Source organism: Vigna umbellata, chromosome 5, assembly GCF_029865625.1.
Source record: "Vigna umbellata cultivar VRB3 chromosome 5, Vumbellata_1.0, whole genome shotgun sequence".
NCBI lineage: Eukaryota > Viridiplantae > Streptophyta > Magnoliopsida > Fabales > Fabaceae > Vigna > Vigna umbellata.
The window spans coordinates 40,820,135-40,845,822 of NC_142169.1; the positions used below are offsets into that span (position 1 = coordinate 40,820,135).

The window sequence follows — 25,688 nt, forward strand, 5'->3', positions numbered from 1 at the left end:
TCTTACCTTAGTGTCTAGGTAGAAATCTTTCAAAAACTTTTTAAATGCAAGAATTCTATGCACCTAGAAACCAAATGAAGGTTTATCTATATGAAACACGCTCCTAAGTACCACGGAGACTTAAAACATAAAAGTCAACAAGCAATGTAAAGGAAAACAATGCAAATGGAAAATGATATGCGGTCCTAAGGGAAAGTACAAGTGACACTTTGAGCCCCTTGACATACTTTCACACTAAGAAATGGAAACTAAGCTATTACAATGTGTGAAGGTGCACTCGGAATTGCTTGAAAAGCATTTTTCCAAGCCACTTTAAGTTGAAAATGAACACTAAATTGAAAGAAATTACAAAGGTTCCGTGATACCAATCCAAATTTACAATTGAAAATTGTGGAAAATGGAACAAAGCCAAGTGTGGCTGCTAGTTCAGATTGGTGAATGCCAAATTTGATGTGTTTTGCTGCTAAAATGGATGCTGGAACAACAAAAGGAATCTGCTCTTGGAGTCCAAGCTTGTAGCCAATTTAACAAGTCTTCCACTCCCTAATATGCTACCCCTTTGGAGAAGTAATCTGGATGTTTAAGACTTCACCACAACATCACACCAAGCATACAAAACCATCAAAAACAGTGAGCATCAACACACATTACTGCACCATCATTTTTCAATGAAAACCAGTTTTATAATACTTCTTGAGCAAAGCTTGAGTGGACCTTGAGCTGAATATTAAAAAAAAAATACCCAAAAAGAAAAAATTGTTTTATCCTTTGAACCTTGAGCTGAATAATAAAAAAAACCTTTGAAATCCTTGCCTTGAGTTGAGTAGAGCATGTTTGTATGGTATAGGAGAATGGTTTAAGTTTGGGATTATTATGAAATTGAGAAATTTTTGAAAAAAATATTTGAAATAAAAATAAAAATAAAAAGGAAAAGAGCAAAAACAAGAGAAGAAAGAAGAAGAAGAGAAGATGAGCTCAATGAATAAATGTTGGGATAAGTTGTGAAGTTTTTTATCCAATTGTAAAGCAAAAAGAGAGACTAAGGCTATATCATGAAGTAAATTGTTTTCTCTCTTAGCTCAAGGTGCTTTGTTTTCCAGAAAAACCAAATTTTCTTCTTAGCCCAGCTACATTACAAGTCTTAAAAAGTCCTTGTGATGATAACTTGCTTGTGAATGAGTTTGATATTGTTGAAATGAAAGGCAAAGCTAATTTGTGTAGTACTGTGATAGTTGAGAGTTAGACACACATCCTTATACACCATTGTGCTTGAGTGAAACACTTTCCTTGGTGAGGACTGGTTCCATGCATTCAATGAAAACAACTTGTCGTGTTTGTTGATCTATCATTTGCATCTATCTTGTGATTTTGAACTTTGAGCACCATGATTGATGTTTAGCTTGTTGAAACCATATTATCTCTTGATTGTGATTTATAAGATGAGCAAGCATGATTGATTTTGTTTATTTTGATTGAAACTATTCTTGAGTCATTAGACCATTGCAATTGAATTGTTTTCTAGGTGAAGTACTTTTGCTTGAGGACAAGCAAAGTTTTAAGTTTGGGGTTGTGATAACGGTTGAAAGGGCGCTCAGGTGTGAGTGCGAGACATCCCGCGCTGAGGGCCCCAGAAAAGGGTGCCCAAGCGTCCTGCGACCTTTAACAGCCTTCTGTTCTGGTGCTCTTTTTGTCCTTTTCTGAGTTTCAACTTCTGGACATTTAACTCCTCTTCCAATTCATCCCAATTTCCTACAAAATCAAGGGAATTTAGTAATAAAATCTTCAAGTATAACCTCCACTCTCTTATTCACCAAAATAAGCGAAAAACAAGAGAACAAGCAAGCTTCTAAGTCAAAAAGGGTTCATTTATTATCCAAATTTAATTCCAAATAACGGTGAAATCAACCGTTATCACAACCCCAAACTTGAAACTTTGCTTCTCCTCCAGCAAAACAACATGTGACTTAGCCTAAAAAACACTTCAATAGTTCAACATATCACAAAGAACTTTCTTCTCAGACATGTAATCACTCATAACTGCTTATCATAAAAATATCAGTCAAGATACATTGATACATTAGTCAACAAGCTCAACTGTGGTGCTCACATATTTAAAATATATAATAGATGCAAACTCATGAATGATCATAGTGCATGGATTTATTCCTCACCAAAAGACAATGTTTCACTCAAGCACTCAAAAATGTTTCACTCAAGCACTCCAAAGTGTTTCACTCAAGCACTCCAAAGTGTTCCACTCAAACTCACACGTATATAATAAGGTGACACTCTTACACTCTACTATGACAATGTAACATGAATCAACTTTGCCTTTCATTAAACCACATATCAAACACACTTACAAGCAAGTTATCATCACAAGGACTTTTTGTGGCTTGTATTAAGGCCGAGCTAAGAAGAAAATTAGTTTTTCTAAACAACAAAATCCTTGAGTTAAGAGAGTGCACAATTCATTTATTCACATTAACAATCAACTCTCTTTCTTCTTTTATGTGAGAAACCAATCTTGAACTTATTCCCAACTTTACTTGCATTGAGCTTAACCTTTTCTTTTCCATCTTTTCTTCTCTTCTGCTTTTTTGCTTTTGCTCCATGCTCTTTAATGAATTTCACAAAGTTCTTTCCGGTTTCTCACAACCCCAAACTTTAACCATTCTCCATTACCATATAAACATACTCTACTTGACTCTAGGTAAGGATTTAAAAAAAGGTTTTTCAACTTTCAACTTTAGGCACAAGGTTCAAAGGATAAAGAGAAACATTGTTCTTTGTTAGGTTCACCTATTGGCATTGGCTCTAAGGGAGAAGAAAACATGGCCTTGATCATATGTAATAAGCAAACAAGTGGTTCAGTCATAGAAAATTAGGCAAAATCAAGCATGATTCCAAAGGAATAGAAATCAATCAATGAAAACCTCTAGAGCCCAATTTCTCATAGGCTAACTCAAGTTCCACTGTTTAATAACATCCTGCCCAACAAATTAACCACAATTGAAATCATGCATCAGTTTCTAGCAATCATGAGCATCCACCTGTCTATAAGACTAGACCATGCATCATTTCAACATCATTCAACATAATAAAGCAGCACAAGATAACATTACTCATCACAATAGATTACCTAAACCATTCAAGCACAGTTCATTAGGCCAAGTACAATACATATTAAAGAAAATTTTAAAACTTCAAAACAGATAATTTCATAAAGCTGGGTTGCCTCCTAGTAAGCGCTTCTTTAACGTAACTAGCTTGACACCATTATGTTCAAGGATCCACCAACTTCATAACTGTGGAAAGACGTTCAATCTCACCACCCAGATAATGCTTGAGGCGTTGCGCATTAATCACCCAACTTCTTTGTTGATCATCAGAAGTAGGATCTAACAACTCAATTGCCCCATGTGGTTTGACATCCATAATTGTGAACGGTTGATAACAATTGAAAATACCATTATTTGTGATGTAATTTTGATACTAAATGCACCCTTTTTTGCTTAGAAACTTGCTTGGAATCATGTTTTTCTGTTAAGTTGTGTTAATAAGAGAGTTGAGGTTGAAATTGATGATTTTATGAATAATTCTCCTTGTTTTAATAGAAAATGAGATAATATGGAAAGTAGGGATGAAGTGCAATGGAGATGGAGCTTAGAAAGCCCTAGAAAAGCACCAGAAGGGAGGAGTGCTCAAAGCTTGGGTGCCATTTTTGGAGGCTTGAGCATAGGAAACCACCGATCACCGCCCGGGCGCCCCTTTTGGGGCGCTTGAGCGCCACAAGCTCGAAGCTTGGGCATCATATGGAAGGCTTAAGAGTGGAAGACTACCGCTCACCACCCGGGCGCCCCTTTTAGGGCGCTTGAGCGCTGCAAGCTCGATGCTTGGGCGTCATGTGGAAGGCTTAAGGGTGGAAGACCACCGCATACGGCCCGGGCGCCCTAAGTGAGGCGCTTGAGCGCCAACAACACGGGCTTGGGCTCTGTTTCTGTTCTCATCGCTCTATGTAAAGGACCTAGACGTCCTATGTTTCGTATCTCTGGCTGAAGCAGCACAACAACACAGTCTTCCACTCTTTGAAGGCAGATTTGGATACGGAAGCTTCCATCCTCTACTTTTAGGGTTTTGCTATCTCATGCTTTTCCATTATTCATCTAGTTTCATCATGTCTATGGTGAACTAAACTCTATTTGTTGTTGGGGAATGATGTAACCTTGTGAACTCTCATGTATTTGATTGATTCTTAATAACACATGTTTTTTCATTAATTGTTAGAGTAATTCATCTGTGCTTATTACATGCTTTCTTTAACTCATTCATAGCATGATGTATGAATCGCATGAGTGCCGGGAGGTTCCTTACAATTCAGGTTCTTGTTGAATTCTCCCAAGAGTAATATTTCTCAGGGATGAGGGTATGAGTCTTGGTCGTCTTAAAGCTCTGGATCTTCACATTTAATTACTAGGAATGCTAGGAATTGCATAAACTTGTGATTAAGGACATGCTTATTTCACCGAGCGATCAGGTTTAAGTAATTTACTGAGTGACGTTGACGTTAATTCATAAAGAAGAATTCTTACATACATGAGAGGGAACTTGGTGAAATCCAACCCCAAAAACATATTCATCTCATATTAAACAACATTCGTTTATCACTATGCTCTTCTACTATTGATCAAACTACATTCATATTTAATTTTCTATCTTTGCATCTGAAACCAATGATCTCGTTTTCCTTAAGTCTTAATTAATTGAGTTATCACACGACTGTCTAGTGCCGAGAGTCCTTTGGGACACGACACTTGGTCTTACCATTTTATATTACTTGTGCGATTCGGTACACTTGCCGATTCATCAACAAGTTTTTGGCGTCGTTTCCGGGGACTCACAGTTTAAACTATTCTATTTGTGTGATTGTTGATTAAATTTGACTTCGTTTTTGTTTTTATTTTTGCTTTTAATTTTTGTCGTAATTTTAATTTGTGTCTAGTGTCATTTATTTTTGTTTTTGTGCTAACCGTGTTTTCTAGGGTTTTATGTCTAGTTTATGCTGGATACAATCAGGACTAGGAGCAACAAAAGTTCTGAACCTCTCCTTGAAGGACTAGAGACTAATAGAAGGCTGAGAAGAAGTAGATTATCTAGAGAACCTTCTCTAGAGAGAATTTCACAAGCCTTACAATCTGATCAAGAAAGCATGGACAACAATGGTGGTAGGCGTACTTTTGTAGATTATGCAACAATTGTTGGCCCTCACCATTTTAACAACATTGCAAGGCCGAGGGTCAATGCCGCAAGCATGGAGATGAAGCCTGCGTTGATCCATTTAGTGAAGAGCAACCAATTCAATGGATTGTCAAATCAAAGTCCATATGAGCATCTAACAACCTTTAATGACATCTGTAATACTGTGAAGCTGAATGGAGTTCCAAATGATGCTATTAGACTGAGCTTGTTTCCTTTCTCATTGGGAGGAAATGCTAAACTGTGGTTGAACTCTTTTCCTGAAAATAGCTTGACTGAGTGGGAAGATGTGGTAGCAAAATTCTTGAACAAATACTTCCCACAATCAAAGATCAACAAAGGGAAGCAGGAAATCTCTTCTTTTAGGCAAGGCATGGAGGAGACCTTGGGGCAAGCATGCGATAGATACAAGAGCTTGCTGAGAAAGACACCTACTCATGGTTTTGATAAAGCAACGATAGACATTCCTTTCCTTGGAGGTCTTGGTTCACAAACCAAATTGATGCTGGATGCCTCAGCTGGAGGCAATATCAAATGCAAGACTCCAAAGGAAGCCTATGAATTAATTGACAACATGGCTACCAATGACAATGAGATTGATGACAAATTTATGAACACCGAAAAACGGCGCCACAAACTTGCTTAACAATCGGCAAGTGTGACCGAATCATATCAAGTAATAAAACTAGGTAAGACCAAGTATCGTTTTCCCAAAGGACTCACAACCTAGTTAGCTATATGATTTGTTGATTATTTAAGACTTGTTAATAATTGATTGTAGGGTTTAAATGCAAAAGACAATAATTAAACATCTATGCATGAATTTGATCAATGGAAAAGAGGAATACAAACACTTTAATGAATTAGATGGATGAGTAGGTTGTTGGAGTTATCAATTTCATCTTATCCACTCTCATATACTTTTAGGAATTCATCATTCTTTTCATCAATTGCTAATGCCACTCTCTAAATCACCTTGCAAGAAGGCCTATCCTTAATTACGAGTTCATACAATTCCTAGCATTCCTAATAATTAATTCTGAAGTGCAAAAGCTTAACGGCAACCAACTCTCATATTCCTATGTCTAGGCAATATGCTATTGGGAGAAATTCCCCGGATCTAGATTTCCCCGTACGTTCCCATTTCGACAAAATCAATAATCATGGCAATGAATGAGTTAAACAATGCAAGCTTTAAGCAAAGAGGAAAAACCCTAACTAATGATGAAAGAAAGCATGTATCTTAAAATAAGATGTTAACATAAATTCCATATATGAGAGTTTCACAAGACTACATTGATTCCCCAACAACAATACAAGGTTTAGTTCACCATATTCATGGTGAAACTAGATGAACAATAATGAAATAATGAAAGATAGAACCTAGAAAGATGAAGAGGTAGCCTGAGCATCCAAGATCTTCCTTCAAGGGGTGGAAAAGTGAGTGTTCGCTTCGTCCCAACCAAAGACACAAACCCTAGGAACACCTAAAGCTTATATACTATTCGTAATATTACAGAAAATTAGGTCCAAGCCCAAAATAGTGCCGCTCAGCGGTAAACTATCGCTCAGCGGTAAATGCGTGAGTTGATTCTTCCCCCTCAGCGGATCCAATGTGAGTTCCTGAGTGCCGCTCAGCGGTAAACTGCCGCTGAGCGGTAACTGCAACTTCTCCTTTTGCACTTTTTTATGTCTTTTCTGATTCCCTCTCTATCCTTCTTCACTTCTTTCACCAAATTCACCTTAAAACCTGCATAAAACACTGAAATCAAGCATAAACCTGTCCAGCTCTCTTATTTCTAAAAATATGACCAAAAGCATGATTTCAAGCTAGTTTCTAAGTGTTAAAGGTTGCTTTTAGTATCAATTTTAAGCATGAAAATAACAGTTTTTCAACTGTTATCAGAGATGCACAGTGAAAGAGGAGCTCCCTCACAATCTAAGGGAGTTCTACAACTACAGTCTTATGATGCCTTGCTTGCTCAAAATAAGATTATAACTCAACAATTAAAGGTCTTGACAAAGAAGCTTTCTCAGCCACCAAAGGAGTGCCAGAATGTCTCACAGGTTCAACAACAACTTTGTGAACTATGTGGTGGTGATCATATTAATGGTCAATGTGCTATGCCTGAGAATCTTAATGAAGAAGTTAGTTACATGGGTAACCAGTTTCGTCCCAACAATTACAATTAAGGGTGAAAATCTCATTCAAGCATGGGAGAAAGTTAGTTTAGGCAAACTGGTGGACAATTCAATAGACCACCACAGCAGTAGCAACAACAACCCTCTCTAGCTAACAGAACTACAAAGCTTGAGGAGACTCTCCAACAGTTCATGCAGGCAACTCTCTCCAATAAAAAAAGCATTGAACTTGTTATAAGGAATCTAAAGATGCAGGTTGGTCAAATAGCAAAGAAGTTGGAAGAGCTATCAAAAGTTTCGGGGCTAATACTGAAGTTAACCCTAAGGAAGAATGCAAGGCCATTGTGAGCATGAAAGATGAGAGGGAGAAAGAGAAAGAAGTAGAGAGAAAAGAAAAAGTTGAGTTCAAAGAGAGAGAAGAGAAAAAAGAGAGAAAAGAAAAAGTTGAGAGAAAAGAAAAAGAAAAAATTGTAAAAGAAGAGAGAAAAGAAAAAGAAGAGATTGAGAGAAAAAAAGAAAAAATTCAGAAAAATCTTCGTCACCCTGAAGAGTGTTGCATAAAAGAAAAAGAGATGCAATTAGGGTGCTTTGAAGAAATTTTCAGAAAATTGGGGATTAGAATACATGTGACGGAAGCACTGCAACAGATTCCTGAATATGATATGTTTTTGAAGAAACTCCTCAAAAGAAAGAAATATCTAGAGGAGGAAACAATTGAGGTACAGGGAGAGTGTAGTGTGATCTTGCACAAGGCACCTCCTCCTAAGGTTAAAGATCCAGGAAGTTTCACCATTCCTTGCACTATTAGGAGCCATGAAATAGGGAAAGCCCTAATTGATTTAGGGTCCAGTATCAATTTGATGCCCTTATTTGTTCTTGAAAAGATTGGTGGTCTTGAAGTCAAGCCTGCAAGGATAACTCTGTTTATGGCGAATGGATCCACCAAAAAGCCCCATGGTGTGGTGGAAGATGTGATGGTTCAAACTTACAACCTCAGATTCCTGGTGGACTTTGTAGTAATGGAGATGGAAGAAGACATGGAAATCCCTATTATTCTTGGAAGGCCATTCATGAAAACGGCCAAGGTGATCATCAATGTTGATGATGGAACCATAACACTCAAAAACCAAGAAGAGGAGGTGATTTTCAATGTCTTCAATGCTGAGCAGCAAATCCAGGTGAAGAAGACTAGTCTCAAAGTTGCATGTGGAGATGCACCAGAGACCAGTACTAAAGCTGCAAAGCTAGGCAAGAAAGGTAAAAAAGTGTTTTCTTTCGCAGGTAAAGGAAGAAGAAAAAGACAGCAAAGGAAAAAGTTTTCATCAAGACTCCCTGGAGAATTATGAAGAACTTAGACCAGGCATTCCAATGAGATTCTACAAAAAGCTGTGGATTGTGAAAGAACTCATGACTGATGGACTGATGGAGATTGAATCTCCAATTTCTAGGAGAATCAAAAAGGTGATCAGGAAGTTACTCAAGAATTGTTGGTGTAGAGAAGGAAAAGATAACACCAAGATCAAAGATGTGACATGAGCCTATTGGGTCAAGCTAGTGACGTTAAAGAAGTGCTTTCTGGGAGGCAACCCAGTGTTTTACAAACTCTTATTTTGTTTATTGTTCTTTATTTTTGGATTTTTGTCATTTAAATTTTGTTTCTGTTTATTTTTTGTTTGTTTGATTCCAGTGTGCTTAGTCTGTAATAACTAAATGTTTGAGGGGTGAAGAGAGATTAATTGTTTGATTTGAGTGTTATTGTGAGGGCTAGGGAAAAGAAACTGGAAAATTCTAAGTTGAATATGAAAACCCAAGGCTAGGAATACCCAAAACAAGCCAAAAAGCTAAGAGGGGAAAGTGTCGCTCGACGCTTGAGCGCCCCCTAAGGAGCGCCAGGGCGGCACAACTACAGAATTGGTTTTTAAGTTAGGGCTCAAGCGGGATTTCAGCCCACTTCTTCTTTTTACGCCCTAGGGTTGCGCCCAAGCGCTCTCTCTCTCTCTCTCTCAGATTTCCTCCACTCTAGCCCCCCTAAACACTTCACCTAAGTTCTCTCATCACTTTCCCCTCATTCCTCCACCAAAAAGTCGTGCTTCTCACCATTTTGCACAATTCAATCATTCAAGTTTGGGGTTTTTGGTGTGTGTGGCTGCTAGAGGTGCAGATTTCTACCAATTGTTTGAACTTTGTCCACTAATTCCTGGTCTCCAACCAAGTAAGTCATGCCATTTAGTGTTCTAACCTCTTAAAAGTTTGATTTTTGAAGAATGTTGATGAAAAAGTTTGATTTTTGATGATGGGCACTGTCTATGCATGATTTACCACTGTTTGGACCGATTCAATTATGCTAATTGTGGTTTGGACTGAGTTGAAACTGATTTGGGAAGTGAAAAATACAGTAAAGCTACGCTTGGCTGCACTGCGCGCCGCTCAAGCGCCCTTGAGGGGCGCACAAGCAGTGAGCGACAGTGGTTGTTTTAGTGTTTTATGGTTTTCTGGTTCTGTGCAGGTGATGCTGAGGGCTCTCTATTTTGCCCTCTTTCTGAATGAGAAGAGTTTGTTGATTTTTGGGGACTAATGCTTGATGATTTCTGTGTTTGTTTTGTGAATCTCTATGTGCAGGAATGACTTCATCTTCAGGAAAAAGGATCAAAACCCTTGGTACCAAAGACAAGGGAACAAAAAGGAAGGAGAAGGAGCAGTTCTATTCAAATAAGTTCAGAAATCCTGCTCATGAGAGTTACTTCCCAACTATGGAGGGAAGGAGATTGCTGATGGAGAGGAAGGTGGCCAACATACCATCTTTGGCTCCTTAATTTGAAAGGGAGTTGAACAATAGAGACTGGGGCCACCTGGCAACCTATCCCTCTCCCGCCAATGTTGACATCGTCAAAGAATTCTACACAAATGCAAAAGCATTGGGGGGAGAGGATGAGAAGTACTTTAGCTACGTAAGGGGTAAGAGGGTTGCCTATGATGCTAACACCATTGACACTTTTCTTGGTGTAGACTAGGAGGGGGAGTAGTGTCAGTTTGCCATGTCCATGATGGAAGGGGTGGATTATGAGGATGTGGAGCAGATCTTATGTGTGCTTGGAGGGCACTTTTAGAGGAACAGGTATGGGGCACCCATCCACATTATTAGACCCCGTCTGACTCATCTAGAAAAGTGTTGGATGGCTTTCTCTCATGCCAACATTCAGCCATGCTCCCATGTGTCGGACATCACTGTCCAGAGGGAAATCTTCCTCTACTGTGTTCTGAGGGGCCTCAACATTAATATTGGGCAGGTTATAGCTGATAAGATCCAAAGCTGCGCCTGTGGTGCAACCAGCAAGGCACCCCTGGGACATCCCTCCTTGATCACCCATCTTTGTGAGGCTGCTGGTATTGATGTTTCTTGGCCACCACTAGAGTGTCCAAGAAAGGAGTTGGACGCAACTTACTTTTTAAACTACTGTGTAGTGGATGAGCCAGGCCACCCAACGCCACCACCACAACAGCCTAGGGCACACAAGAGAGAAAGATTGCCCTGAGGACACTGACGTTCGCATTCCCTGAGCGAAAGTTCATATCTCAGGATGACTTTGCAGCCCAAGTGGCATGGCCCTTTGACCCAGCACAGGAGGGTGGTAGAGCTGAAGCTTCAGCCATGGATGATGATGCTGAGGATGAGGAGGAGGAATCTAGTGATGAGTGATGAGTTGTACTTGGCATTTAATGATGGATGCCACTTTTGTTTCAGAACAGGATCTTTGTTATTTTACTGTTTGGATTGTTAGACTTTATTTTGTTTCTATTTTTATTATTTTCCTTTTAATTATTTGTTTTGTTGATTGTACTTTGCTTGAACGAACTTCATTGCCTTGGTTCAACTGTGGTATGTTTTGTGATAAGTATTGCTTTGTGATGCTCTAGTGTGTTGATTGATGTTGAGATGATGTATGATGTGCTGATATACATGTGATGGCTCACAGTGTATGAAACAGGTGCTTGAGGTAAAATTTGATTGAGATACTGAGCAGGGTGTTTGTCTCAATTCTGGGACTTGAGAGTTTACTTGTGTGAGTTTTGGGCTTAAGAGTTTTTGTGAATAATTGCTACTACTTTGGAAGCATGAATGATTTTGCCCAAATTTTCTATGATTGAACTACTTGCTTGCAGGTTTCATATGATCAAGGCTATCTTTTGTTATCCCTTATTCTTCTTAACCTTCACATGATTTCTGTCAACTGAAAAGAAAACAATTTGTTTTGACCTTTCAACCTTGAGCCTCATGCAAGTTTTGAGAAACCTTTGTGAAAATTTTTACCTTGAGTTAAGTTGAGAACACTTATGAGGTATTGATAAAGGTTCAAGTTTCGGGTTGCTGGAAAGATTGTGAAAGAATAAGAAAAGCATTTAGCTAAGTAGTGATACATTAAAAGCAAAGCAAAAGAAAAAGTAAAAAAGAAAAGAAAAGCTCAATGTAAGGGAAATCTGGGAAAGAGAAAGAGAGTTTGTGCTTGAATGATGAAATCATAAATGTCTCTCTTAACTCAAGGATGTTGCTGACCAGAAAAACCAAATTCCTTCTTAGTCTTGCCAAGTTGCAAGCCATGAAAAACCCTTGTGATGAAAACTTGCTTGTGCGTATGTTTGATTGTGGTTAAATGAAAGTCAAAGTTAATTTGTGTGACATGGTGATAGTAGAGTGAAAAAGACACCAACACCTCACTATACACCTCTTAGTTGAGTGATACACTTTTGAGTGCTTGAGTGATACACTTTTGAGTGCTTAAGTGAAACACTTTCCTTGGTGAGGAGTAGTTCTTTGAATTTTTGACTGCATCTTTGCTTGGTTGATTGATCATTCTTAAGGATAACATCAATTGAAGTATATGAGCATCACATTGATTTTGATTGAATTAAGGCATTTGTACATCTTGACTGACATTTGTATGCTGAGTTGATCTCTTTTCCTGGAAGAAAAAGTTTTTGAAAAGTGTTGAGTCATTGTAGTGATTATTCTAAGGACAAGCAAAGTTCTAAGTTTGGGGTTGTGATAACGGTTGAAAATACCGTTATTTGTGATGTAATTTTGATACTAAATGCACCCTTTTCTACTTAGAAACTTGCTTGGAATCATGTTTTCCTGTTAAGTTGTGTGAATAAGAGAGTAGGGATGATTTTATGAATAATGCTCCTTGTTTTGATAGAAAATGAGATACTATGGAAAGTAGGGATAAAGTGCCATGGAGATGGAACTTAGAAAGGCCTGGAAAAGCACTAGAAGGGAGGAGTGCTCGAAACTTGGGTGCCCTTTTTGGAGGCTTGAGCGTAGGAAACCACCGCTTACCGCCTAGGCGCCTCTTTTGGGGCGCTTGAGCGCCGAAAGCTCAAAGCTTGGGTGTCATTTTGAAGGCTTAAGCATGGAAGACTACCACTCACCACCCGAGCGCCCCTTTTGGGGTACTTGAGCGCCAGAAGCTCGAAGCTTGGGCGTCATCTAGAAGGCTTAAGCGTGGAAGACCACCGCTCACCGCCCGGGCGCCCTATGTGGGGCGCTTGAGCGCCACCTACATCGGCTTGGGCTCTGTTTCTGTTCTGTCTTCGCTCTATTGAAGGGACCCAGACATCCTATGTTTTGTATCTCTGGCTGGAGCAACACAACAACACACTCTTCCACTCTCTCAAGGGGGATTTGGATGCGGAAGCTTCCATCATCTACTTTTAGGGTTTTGCTATCTCATGCTTTTCCATTATTCATCTAGTTTCATCATGTTTATAGTGAACTAAACTCTATTTGTTGTTGGGGAATGATGTAACCTTGTGAACTCTCATGTATTTGAATTGATTCTTAATAATATATGCTTTTTCATTAATTGTTAGAGTAATTCATCTGTTACAACACTTGGTTTGTTTAATTCATTCAATAGCATGATTTATGAATTGCATGAGTGCCGGGAGGTTCCTTACAATTCAGGTTCTTGTGGAATTACTCCCAAGAGTAATATTTCTCAGGGATGAGGGTATAAGTCTTGGTCGTCTTAAAACTCTTAGATCTTCATATTTAATTACTAGGAATGCTAGGAATTGCATGAACTGGTCATTAAGGACAGACTTATTTCGCCGAGGGATCGGGTTTAAGTGATTTAGTGAGTGACGTTAACATTCATGCATAAAGAAGAATTCTTACATACATGAGAGGGAACTTGGTGAAATCTAACCTCAACAACATACTCATCTCATATTAAAAACAACATCCGTTCATCACTATGCTATTATGCTATTCATATTTAATTTTCTGTCTTTGCATCTGAAACCAATGATCTCGTTTTATTTAAGTCTTAATTAATCGAGTTATCACACGACTGTCTAGTGCCGAGAGTCCTTTGGGATACGATACTTGGTCTTACCATTTTATATTACTTGTGCGATTCGGTACACTTGCCGATTCATCAACACGTTGCCGGGGACTCGTGGTATATTTATTCTATTTCTGTGATTCTTAACCGATTAGACTTTATCTTTCTTTTTATCTTTTTATGGGCTTGGACCCGTTTTCTATTATTCTTATGGGCTTGGGCTTAATTTTCTGTAATATTTAGAAGTCTATATAAGGCTTTAGTCTTCTTAGGGTTAGTATCTTTTGATGGATTAAGCACAGAAACACACTTTTCACCCCTTGGGGGTAGATTTGGGGATGGTGACAACTCTCTTCTTCTCTTTCTCGGGTTTTTCTATCTCTTTCATTCTTTCATTCCATTATTCATCTAGTTTTTCCGTGACGATGGAGGGCTAAACCTTATTGTTGTTGGGAAAGATGTAACCTTTGTAAACTCTCATGTATTGAATTTGTTCTTCAAGATGTTCTATAAGATACATGCTTTCTTTCATCAATTGTTAGGGTTTTTCCTCTTTGCTCAAAGCATGCATTGCTTAACTCATTCGATGTCATGATTATTGATTTTGTCGATATGGACACATACGGGGAAATCTAGATTTGGGGAATCTCTCCCAATAGTAGTTGATGAACCAATATTTTCCTCACTTCACTTAGTTTAATGTGCTAGAATTAGTCGGGGAATTATGCTTAAACGTCCGGTATTTTCCTGTTTTTCCTAATTGTGCTTAATTTGATCGGAAATTCTTATTTTAACTAATTTGAATTATCTGAGCTTATTATTTTGCATTATTAATTACGGGAAAATTTTGGATAACTTTTTGGGACATTTGAAAGCTAAATGAGAAATGGCAATTGAGCCAATGCATCTTAGCCATTTTTTATTTTCGCTGGCTGCCGCGTGAATGTTGTGTCAACTTGTGTGTCTTCGTTTGAGTTCAATTCTTATCCGTTTTCCATGCAATTTTTTTTCATAGTTTCGTCTAGATGTCTATTTTAACGTATAGTTTTTACTTTGTTCAAATTCGTTCTCTGCTGTTCCCAGTATTTATTTTACTCTCATATGTCAGTCCAGTGATTACTGTTTGAGTGATTTCTAATCTGTTTGCATTGTTTGCTTGCTGTTTAGTAATTGTGGTGGCTGGAATTGATCATTGGACGATGCTAAGACCTTCCAACACTCTTAAACAAGGCATACAATAGCTTGGCTTTATTGGATAGCAAAGAAAAAAAAAAGAAAGCAGCCACATTCACGGTCCAGTAGAGGAAGTGGCTTTCATTTTTCCAGAACTTGGTTTATGCACCTTTGGAGCTTGATTCCAGCAAGCACCGTCCAGTGGAGAAGGTGGATCTGTTTTAGTGAAGTAAAGAAAGGAGGGGGTGCAGGAAGAAAAAAAGAAAGAAGCTACACTGCATTGATTCATTTTGTGTTGAATAGAAAAAGATGTGCAGACTATGAAGCTCTGTGCTCTTTCACTACACACATAGAAGCTTTTGGATTTGGACTTTTAATTGGGAAATGGAGTGTGGCAGCATGTTAGAAGCACACGGCTCTTGTGCTCATGTCCAAAAACGTGGGTCCATGAAATTGATGAATAAAGAATGGATGGGGCTGCACGTGAAAGAGGGAGAACATGTCATTCACTTCATGAATTTTAAGAAGCAAAATTGGCTTGGAATCATCACACCACACGGCCTAGGCAACCAGCTGTCAAGGAATCTTCTTTCTCTTTTAAAGTAAAGGACACCAATGGAGGGGGGCCACGTGGAGAGAAGAGGTGTGAATTTATTTTTCTGGGGGTGCACTCGGTAATTAAGCTGGAAGCACATCACGCCCTTAGTCCAATTCACGCGGAGATGGAGTGTGCGGACTTGATTATGGGAGATGTTTCTTTACCTTGAGGAGGCATGCGTCCCAAAATGCACACTCCAGCCAGCACTTCACGCATTCAGCAAACTTGAGGTGTGATAAGAAAAAGCACGGGAATGAGTTGGAGATGAAGCAAAGCCACAGTCCAGCAGATGGGGGCCCAGCAAATTAAAATTGAAGCGCGCTGGATGAGAGGAGAAAAGTGGGCTATCCACGTGAGGTCCAGCAGCATTGAAGAGGCACCACGGTTCAAGCACACAGCTCACGGACAACCCAACTGATTCACTTGGCACAACAGCAGCAGCAGCACGCAGAATGCACGGGTTGTATCCAGCAAAGATGGAGGTGCACGAAGAAGCCAAGGAGGAAGTGACACACGTTCAGCACCTGGACCCAGCCGCAACCTAGGAGGAGGCACATTTAAGTTCACATTTTGGCTTGAAGGGAGAAGGGGGGAGAGCGCTGTTACATTGGAGGATCTTTCACTTAGAAAAAGGGAGAGATGGAGGGTTACGGATAGGATGCTTGGGAGAATGGTTGAGCTGGAAGGAATATGAAGAAGGGGGCCAGACGTGGAACTGGGAGCCGCCTCCATTAACGTTTTTTTTTCATAGAAGAGTAGCAACACTTTTATGGTGGAATAGAAACCTTTATTTTGTTTTTAATTTGCTGATTATTTCCCTTTTCAGTTTTGTATTAAGCACTTTGTTGTTATTGAAGTTTTGGGTCTATCAATGAAAGAGAATTTTGTTGTGCACGGTTCTTTCTCGGTTCAAGCAGCTCTCTATTTTCATTGTTTTTAGATATTAGGATTAAGATGTTTTTTTTATGAGGGAGAAAAGGTGATGAGATTGGAAGCACACAGCTGTGACGAAGTGGTGCTTAATTCATTAGAAAAGCTAGGTGACGTCTTGAAGTGTTGTGCGCTGATTTATTGCAGCAGTAGGGTATATGCGTGATTTCTTTTGGAGTGAGTGGCTAGGTCACGTCCAACATTCTTTTAGGAGAACGGTGTTTGATTTTCTTTTAGGAAGAAGCATTGGAAATTTCTTTTAGTCTTCACGTTTTAACCAAGTTACATTTTTATATTTTATATATTAATTTACATTTAGCAATTCTGGATCATTTGATTTTAGTGTAACACATTTTTAGTTTGTTGATATGCGTTGGTGGTGGATGATTATAATGTGCACTTTTGATTTGGTTTAAGCATTTTTCATTTTAATGTTCTCTATTTTTCTTGGTTGTGATATTTTAGTTATGATGTTAGCTTAAGTCATCAACTGTTTTAATCCTGTGTTTACATCCGTGTTTATGTTCCTGTTTTGATTTAGTTAACTTGCATTCATAAAACCTTCATAAAACCCCCCCACTATGTGTTGACCTGAGACTGAACCATAATTGGTCCTTGAGAGACGACCTAGGAGTCACTTCCTAGTACTATACTGCATTAATTTTGCAAACAACTTTTGTTGGGAGGTGCGACCCTCTCATCAAAATGGCGTGTTGCATGTATAAATGTGTTGTGTTTTATTTGTTTCGTGATTTTTAGTATTCTTCTTTTTCCATGTCTACCTATTTTGATTTCGTGAACACTGCTTGTTTTGCTAGTGCCTCTGATTATGATTCTCCTTCTGCATGTTACTCTGATTGTAATTCATATTCTGCTGATTTCTATGTTGAGAACAATACGACTCATCCTCTAATTTCTGAGAGTGCTCTTTGTGAGCCGATTTCACTTAAGGAGGATGATCTTCATTGCGATCTCACCCCTGGACTGATACATTTGCTGCCTAAGTTTCATGGTTTTGCAGGAGAATGCCCACACAGACATTTGGAGGAGCTCCACATCATGTGCTCTTCAATGAAGCCTCCAGATGTCCCTCTTGATTACATTTTCTTGAGCGCATTTCCGCATTCATTACAAGGAGCAGCTAAGGATTGGAAAGACTCTCTCCCTCTGAGATCCGTTACCGATTGGGGATATCTTGAGCATCAATTTCTGAGCAAATTCTCCCTTGTGCAGTATGGTTACAGCAACGGTCTTGGATGGAATGACCCTACCTTGGAATGGTATAATGCTCCACAACATCATTATCAAGAACCACCATTCCAGAGTACTTGTATGCCTCCACCAGTCCAGCAATACCAAAGTCAGCAATATGATGCTCCTGCCCAAATAGCTCCTCAGCCTTCTACTTCTGAGCCTACATTGCAGGAGTTGTTGGAGTAGATGACCATGCAGAACCTTCAGTTTCAGCAAGAGAACATGCAGTTCCAGCAAGAAATAGGAGCTGCCATTCAGAGTATGACTGATCAGATAGGGCAGATGGCCACTCAACTCACTGAGGAACAGTCTCAAGATTCAGAGTTCCCATTTCAGACTGTTCAGATTCCAGATGATGATGATAGTGGCATCAATATAGAAGATGGGGAGAAGAGTCATGAGCTTACTACTACGCCACATACTTTCCCACCTTCAGATGGTCCCACTCTTGCACCTGAGGAGACCGAGAAAGATTTTGAGGACCAGGCATATATGAGCAACATTTTTGAGAAAGGTAGACCATCATCAGCTTCCACCACTCTTCCAATCTTCAAGGAAGTGGAGGTAAGCATACCTCAGTATGATTATGTCAGTGATGATTATGTTGTTCATGATTATGCTGTTGAGAGGTATGTTGATGATCATATTGTTGCTGAGCATGTTTTTAATTCTCCCTCTGTGCATGATGAGAACCACTTTTTGATATCACATCCAGATGTTTATTCTCAATGCACTGAACATGAATCTGAGTCTGTTATTGATATTACTTTTAATTTCGAAATTGATTCATGTTTTGAGGATGTATCTGAGGTTCAGCCTGTTACACTGGGATTGGGTGTTATACCCCTGCATGAAATTTCTGTAGAGCCACATTGCACTAACCCTATTGCAGGAGGTACAAATGAATTTGATCAACAAACACCCACAGTGGACAACAAAGGTGCTCACAATGACAAAAACTTCAAGATCAATAAGCACCTATTGAACCCGCTCATCAACAATCACTTCTTCTTAGATCCAGCTGTGGAAGACATTTCCCTGCTTGATCAAATATGGAGGATGAAGCAATTTTTCCTCAAAACTTCCTGGCTGGGTCCAATGGTGGAAGACATCTCCCTGCAAGTCCAAAATTGGCAACTGCCACCATGATCAGGGGAGTTTTCCTTTTCTCTTCTCCTCCTTTTCCTACTTTTATTGCACTTGTCCATGATGTGTTGATTGTTCTGATTTCTGATCTTATGCTTATGACACATTGAGGACACTGTGTAGTTTAAGTGTGGTCTATTGGGGGAGATTTTTATTTTTCTTTGTTAGTTTTTGATTTCTTGGTTAAATTTTTTTCTTTTCTAGGTTATTTTTGTCGTGTCTTGTATACAGTTGTGCATGATTCTCTTCATTTCTGAACCTTGTTTGGGTTGTAGACTTATCATTTCCTTCACTTCATTGATACTCTGAGATGTTGGAATCCTTGCTTTTCTTTGCTTGGGAAGATGGTTATGATTTTTGAGAGTTGAATTGATTGTGACAGAATTACCCTGTGTGAGATTTGAGCCACTTTATGTTCTTTCTTGTGTGTGATACGTCTCTTGATTGCTTGCGCATATGCCTTGGCTTGACTCTTGTTGATAATTCTTGATTGATATGCATGTTTGGAAGTGATAAAGGCAGTTTTGTTATTGAGCCTCTCTAGCCAAATAAGCTTACCTTGTTCTGATCCTTTGAAAACCCGTTTTGAGCCTATACTTTCCTCATTTCTTTGTTTTGAAGCTCATACACTGGCCCTAAGTGAAAAAAAAAAAAAACCATGATTACCTTAACCTTAGGGAATTTTGGAGCTTTGGAAGTGTTTTGGGAACAAGTGTGATCTCCTTGGGGATTCTGATGAGTTGGCTAGTTGGTTCATCTTCTTGTTTTGTTTTGGTAAATATATGTGTATCTTGTCTTTTACAGTTTTGTTTTGAAAAAAGAGAAAAGAAAAGAGACAGGATGAAGAAAAAAAAAAAGAAGAGAGCAGAAAAATAGTGAAAAAAAAATGTGAATAATTGTGAATACACTTGTGGGTGTGTTTGAATGTGTTTACACTTGTTCCCCATTGCTCCTCTGTTCCTTATGGTTTGTAGCTTCTTATCCAGATATATCCTCCCTTTTCCTTGGCCCCATTACAACCATGAAAAGACCTTTTGATTTGAACATGCATATGTTTTGAGTGATGATATTAGAGGTTTGCCAAGTCTGTTGTTGTTTGCTTTCTTGAGTGCATTGAGTGACATCGATTTACCTTAAACACTTGAGAGAAACACTCATTGTGTGCATCTGTGAGGCTATGTTACTTTTGATTCACCTCTTGAGCTGATTGATCATTTTGCCATGTCTTGAATTACTTGGATGATTTCATGAGTATCTGCTTTCTTTGATTCATTCTGTGTTGGAATTGTCTACTTCTTTTCTCTGTCCAGATTTCTTGAGGACTGTGTAAATTCTGTTTGTTTCCTTGCGAGTCTTTATTTTGTGTGTGTCGACTTTGTGTCACCTTCTTAAAAGTCCTTTGAACTATTCCCTGATTTGCGTCTTGATTTTGCCCAGGAGTGCAAAAGACTAAGTGTGGTCTATTTTGATGAACCAATATTTTCCTCACTTCACTTAGTTTAATGTGCTAGAATTAATCGGGGAATTATGCTTAAACGTCCGGTATTTTCCTGTTTTTCCTAATTGTGCTTAATTTGATCGGAAATTCTTATTTTAACTAATTTGAATTATCTGAGCTTATTAATTTGCATTATTAATTACGGGAAAATTTTGGATAACTTTTTGGGACATTTGAAAGCTAAATGAGAAATGGCAATTGAGCCAATGCATCTTAGCCATTTTTTATTTTCGCTGGCTGCCGCGTGAATGTTGTGTCAACTTGTGTGTCTTCGTTTGAGTTCAATTCTTATCCGTTTTCCATGTAATTTTTTTTCATAGTTTCGTCTAGATGTCTATTTTAACGTATAGTTTTTACTTTGTTCAAATTCGTTCTGTGCTGTTCCCAGTATTTATTTTACTCTCATATGTCAGTCCAGTGATTACTGTTTGAGTGATTTCTAATCTGTTTGCATTGTTTGCTTGCTGTTTAGTAATTGTGGTGGCTGGAATTGATCATTGGACGATGCTAAGACCTTCCAACACTCTTAAACAAGGCATACAATAGCTTGGCTTTATTGGATAGCAAAGAAAAAAAAAAAGAAAGCAGCCACATTCACGGTCCAGCAGAGGAAGTGGCTTTCATTTTTCCAGAACTTGGTTTATGCACCTTTGGAGCTTGATTCCAGCAAGCACCGTCCAGTGGAGAAGGTGGATCTGTTTTAGTGAAGTAAAGAAAGGAGGGGGTGCAGGAAGAAAAAAAGAAAGAAGCTACACTGCATTGATTCATTTTGTGTTGAATAGAAAAAGATGTGCAGACTATGAAGCTCCGTGCTCTTTCACTACACACATAGAAGCTTTTGGATTTGGACTTTTAATTGGGAAATGGAGTGTGGCAGCATGTTAGAAGCACACGGCTCTTGTGCTCATGTCCAAAAACGTGGGTCCATGAAATTGATGAATAAAGAATGGATGGGGCTGCACGTGAAAGAGGGAGAACATGTCATTCACTTCATGAATTTTAAGAAGCAAAATTGGCTTGGAATCATCACACCACACGGCCTAGGCAACCAGCTGTCAAGGAATCTTCTTTCTCTTTTAAAGTAAAGGACACCAATGGAGGGGGGCCACGTGGAGAGAAGAGGTGTGAATTTATTTTTCTGGGGGTGCACTCGGTAATTAAGCTGGAAGCACATCACGCCCTTAGTCCAATTCACGCGGAGATGGAGTGTGCGGACTTGATTATGGGAGATGTTTCTTTACCTTGAGGAGGCACGCGTCCCAAAATGCACACTCCAGCCAGCACTTCACGCATTCAGCAAACTTGAGGTGTGATAAGAAAAAGCACGGGAATGAGTTGGAGATGAAGCAAAGCCACAGTCCAGCAGATGGGGGCCCAGCAAATTAAAATTGAAGCGCGCTGGATGAGAGGAGAAAAGTGGGCTATCCACGTGAGGTCCAGCAGCATTGAAGAGGCACCACGGTTCAAGCACACAGCTCACGGACAACCCAGCTGATTCACTTGGCACAACAGCAGCAGCAGCACGCAGAATGCACGGGTTGTATCCAGCAAAGATGGAGGTGCACGAAGAAGCCAAGGAGGAAGTGACACACGTTCAGCACCTGGACCCAGCCGCAACCTAGGAGGAGGCACATTTAAGTTCACATTTTGGCTTGAAGGGAGAAGGGGGGAGAGCGCTGTTACATTGGAGGATCTTTCACTTAGAAAAAGGGAGAGATGGAGGGTTACGGATAGGATGCTTGGGAGAATGGTTGAGCTGGAAGGAATATGAAGAAGGGGGCCAGACGTGGAACTGGGAGCCGCCTCCATTAACGTTTTTTTTTCATAGAAGAGTAGCAACACTTTTATGGTGGAATAGAAACCTTTATTTTGTTTTTAATTTGCTGATTATTTCCCTTTTCAGTTTTGTATTAAGCACTTTGTTGTTATTGAAGTTTTGGGTCTATCAATGAAAGAGAATTTTGTTGTGCACGGTTCTTTCTCGGTTCAAGCAGCTCTCTATTTTCATTGTTTTTAGATATTAGGATTAAGATGTTTTTTTTTATGAGGGAGAAAAGGTGATGAGATTGGAAGCACACAGCTGTGACGAAGTGGTGCTTAATTCATTAGAAAAGCTAGGTGACGTCTTGAAGTGTTGTGCGCTGATTTATTGCAGCAGTAGGGTATATGCGTGATTTCTTTTGGAGTGAGTGGCTAGGTCACGTCCAACATTCTTTTAGGAGAACGGTGTTTGATTTTCTTTTGGGAAGAAGCATTGGAAATTTCTTTTAGTCTTCACGTTTTAACCAAGTTACATTTTTATATTTTATATATTAATTTACATTTAGCAATTCTGGATCATTTGATTTTAGTGTAGCACATTTTTAGTTTGTTGATATGCGTTGGTGGTTGATGATTATAATGTGCACTTTTAATTTGGTGTAAGCATTTTTCATTTTAATGTTCTCTATTTTTCTTGGTTGTGATATTTTAGTTATGATGTTAGCTTAAGTGATCAACTGTTTTAATCCTGTGTTTACATCCGTGTTTATGTTCCTGTTTTGATTTAGTTAACTTGCATTCATAAAACCTTCACAAAACCCCCCCACTATGTGTTGACCTGAGACTGAACCACAATTGGTCCTTGAGAGACGACCTAGGAGTCACTTCCTAGTACTATACTGCATTAATTTTGCAAACAACTTTTGTTGCGAGGTGCGACCCTCTCATCAAAATGTTTCCTTCACCTAATCTACTTCTCGGTGCGCTTTTCACTTTTTAATTCCATGTTGCAATTTAATTTGGTTCAAGCAATTTTCATTTTAATTTTGTCTAGTTTGGTCGGTTGTGATATTTTAGTTGTAATGTTAATTTAAGTTAGTTGGGTGACTCGTCTTGGATTTGGATAAGAGTAGTGTGTAATTCTCATTAATCGGTGATTGGAAGTACGTAATTGAATTAGTGACCAACCATTTTAATTCTTCGGTTCCTTCCGTGTTTACATTCGCATTTTAATTTAGTTTACTCGCATTCACAAAATCTTCACAAAACCCCCCCCACTACGTGTTTGACCTAAGACTCGAACCACATTTGGTCCTTGAGAGACGACCTAGGAGTCACTTCCTAGTCTATACTGCATTCTTTTATGCACAACTTTTGTGAGAGGTGCGACCCTCTCATCAGTAGTATTGCCTAGACATAGGGACATGATGATTGGTTGCCTTTAAGCTTCTGTGCTGTGTAATGCTTGAATAATTGCTAGCGAGACAAGACATTGTAAACTAGTGATTATGATTAGGCTTTCTTCGCCGAGACATCGGGTTTAAGGTAATTTAGAGAGTGACATTAACATTAATGAAGAAAGATGAATTCATATATGAATGAGAGTAAACTAGGTGAAATCTAAACCTCAACAACAATATCATCAACTTCATCCATTCTTTCATGTGTTTAACCTCAATTGATCAAATTGCATTCATGTTTATTTTATCGCATTTGCATTCAAAAGCCAAAAATATGATCTTTAGAGTCTTAATTAGTTGAGTAATCACATAACTGTTTAGGGCCGTGAGTCTCTTGGGAAACGATACTTGGTCTTACCATGTTTATTACTTGATACGATTCAGTTACACTTGCCGAGGTCTTAACAAGTTTTCGACTCCGTTTTTGGGGATTAAAGATTTGTTCATCAAGTTTTTGGCGTCGCTGCCGGGGACTCGTGGTATAACTATTCTATTTGTGTGATTCTTAACCGATTAGACTTTATCTTTAATTTTTATCTTTTTATTTCTTTTTATCTTTCTATCTTTTCATCTTTCTATCTTCTTATTTATTTTATTTTATTTTATTTTGTTTTTTATTTTTTTTTCTTTTTATCTTTTTATCTTTCTATCTTTTCATCCTTTTATCTTTTTATCTTTTTCTCTTTTTATTTTTCTTTTTATCTTTTTATCTTTTTATTTTTTTATCTTTTTCTCTTTTTATTTTTTTTCTTTTTTTCTTTTTATATTTTCATTTTTTTTGAATTTTTTATCTTTCCTTTTTTTTGAATTTTTTATCTTTCCTTTTTTTTTATTTTTGCTTTTTTATTTTTTTTTCTTTTTATCTTTTTCTATTTTTAATTTTTTCTTTTCTTTTTATCTTTTTATTTTTTTTCTCTTTTTATTTTTGTTTTCTTTTTAACTTTTTATTTTATTTTATTTTATTTTATTTATTTTTTTATCTTTTGTGCTAATTGGGTGCTCTAGTGCAGTGTTCTTTAGTGTCTGCAGGATCAAAGTTGAAAATCTATACTAGGAGCACAAGATCATCAAGTGAAGAACCACAACATATACTAATGGATGCCAGGTGATTGAGTATCTACTGAAGGATACTATGCTATCAGACACTTACTAATGAGTGTTGATGAAAAGGATTTGCATCTATTGATGGATGTTAGTGGAAGAGTATCTACTGAAGGATACTATGTTTGTATACACCTACTGATGGGTGTTGGTGATAAAGATATGCGTCTACTAAAGGATGCTGGAAGATTTTGGGTCAGACTCGTGACGTTAAACAAGCGCTTATTAGGAGGCAACCCAATTTTTGACTTTTTCTTTTGGATTTGAATTTACTTTGCAGGAATGACAACATCTACTGATGGATGCTGCTATGATGAGAGTGATGAATGATAGTGTTTACTGATGGATGCTACTGAAGGCGTCTACTGATGGATGCCGATGAAGAGGAGAAAGATTAACATTTACTGATGGATGTTATTAACAACATCTACTGATGGATGCTGTTGGATCAGGATTTTTATGTTTTTGCTTTATTTTATTGGAATTTTATTTTTATTTTTATTTTTTTCTTGTGTACTTGGTTTAATGAGTTGTGTACAATGGTTTGGTATGATGTGATAAACTATTGTTTGTAATGAGTAATATTCTTGTGTTTGCTCTATTGTTCTATGGTGCATGTTGAGTTAATGATTGTTGAGGCTTCTTAAGCATAGATGGTGGTTGCTCATAGTTTTGTTAAAAAACAGATGCATGATTTCAAGCATAATTAATATGTTAGGCAGGATGTTTATCAAATTATGGAACTTGAGTTAACTTGTGAGAGATTGGGCTCCAGAGTTTTTGATTGATTGAATACTATTACTTTGGAAGCAGGATTGATTTTGCCTAATTTTCTATGATTGAACCACTTGCTTGCTTGTTACAAATGATCAAGGCCATGTTTTTCTTCTCCCTTAGAGCCAATGTTTATAGGTGAACCCAATAAAGATCAATGTTTTCTCTAACCTTTGCACCTTGAGCCTAAAGTTGAAAAGTGGAAAAACCCTTTTTGAAATCCTTACCTTGAGTTAAGTAGAGTATGTTTT

At 38.3% G+C, this 25,688-nt stretch overlaps 1 pseudogene; it reads left to right on the top strand.

Annotated features, from left to right (window-relative positions):
• Positions 1–10,019: 10,019 nt before the first annotated feature.
• On the top strand, positions 10,020–10,505 carry LOC148198355 (uncharacterized; annotated as a pseudogene).
• Positions 10,506–25,688: the final 15,183 nt, after the last annotated feature.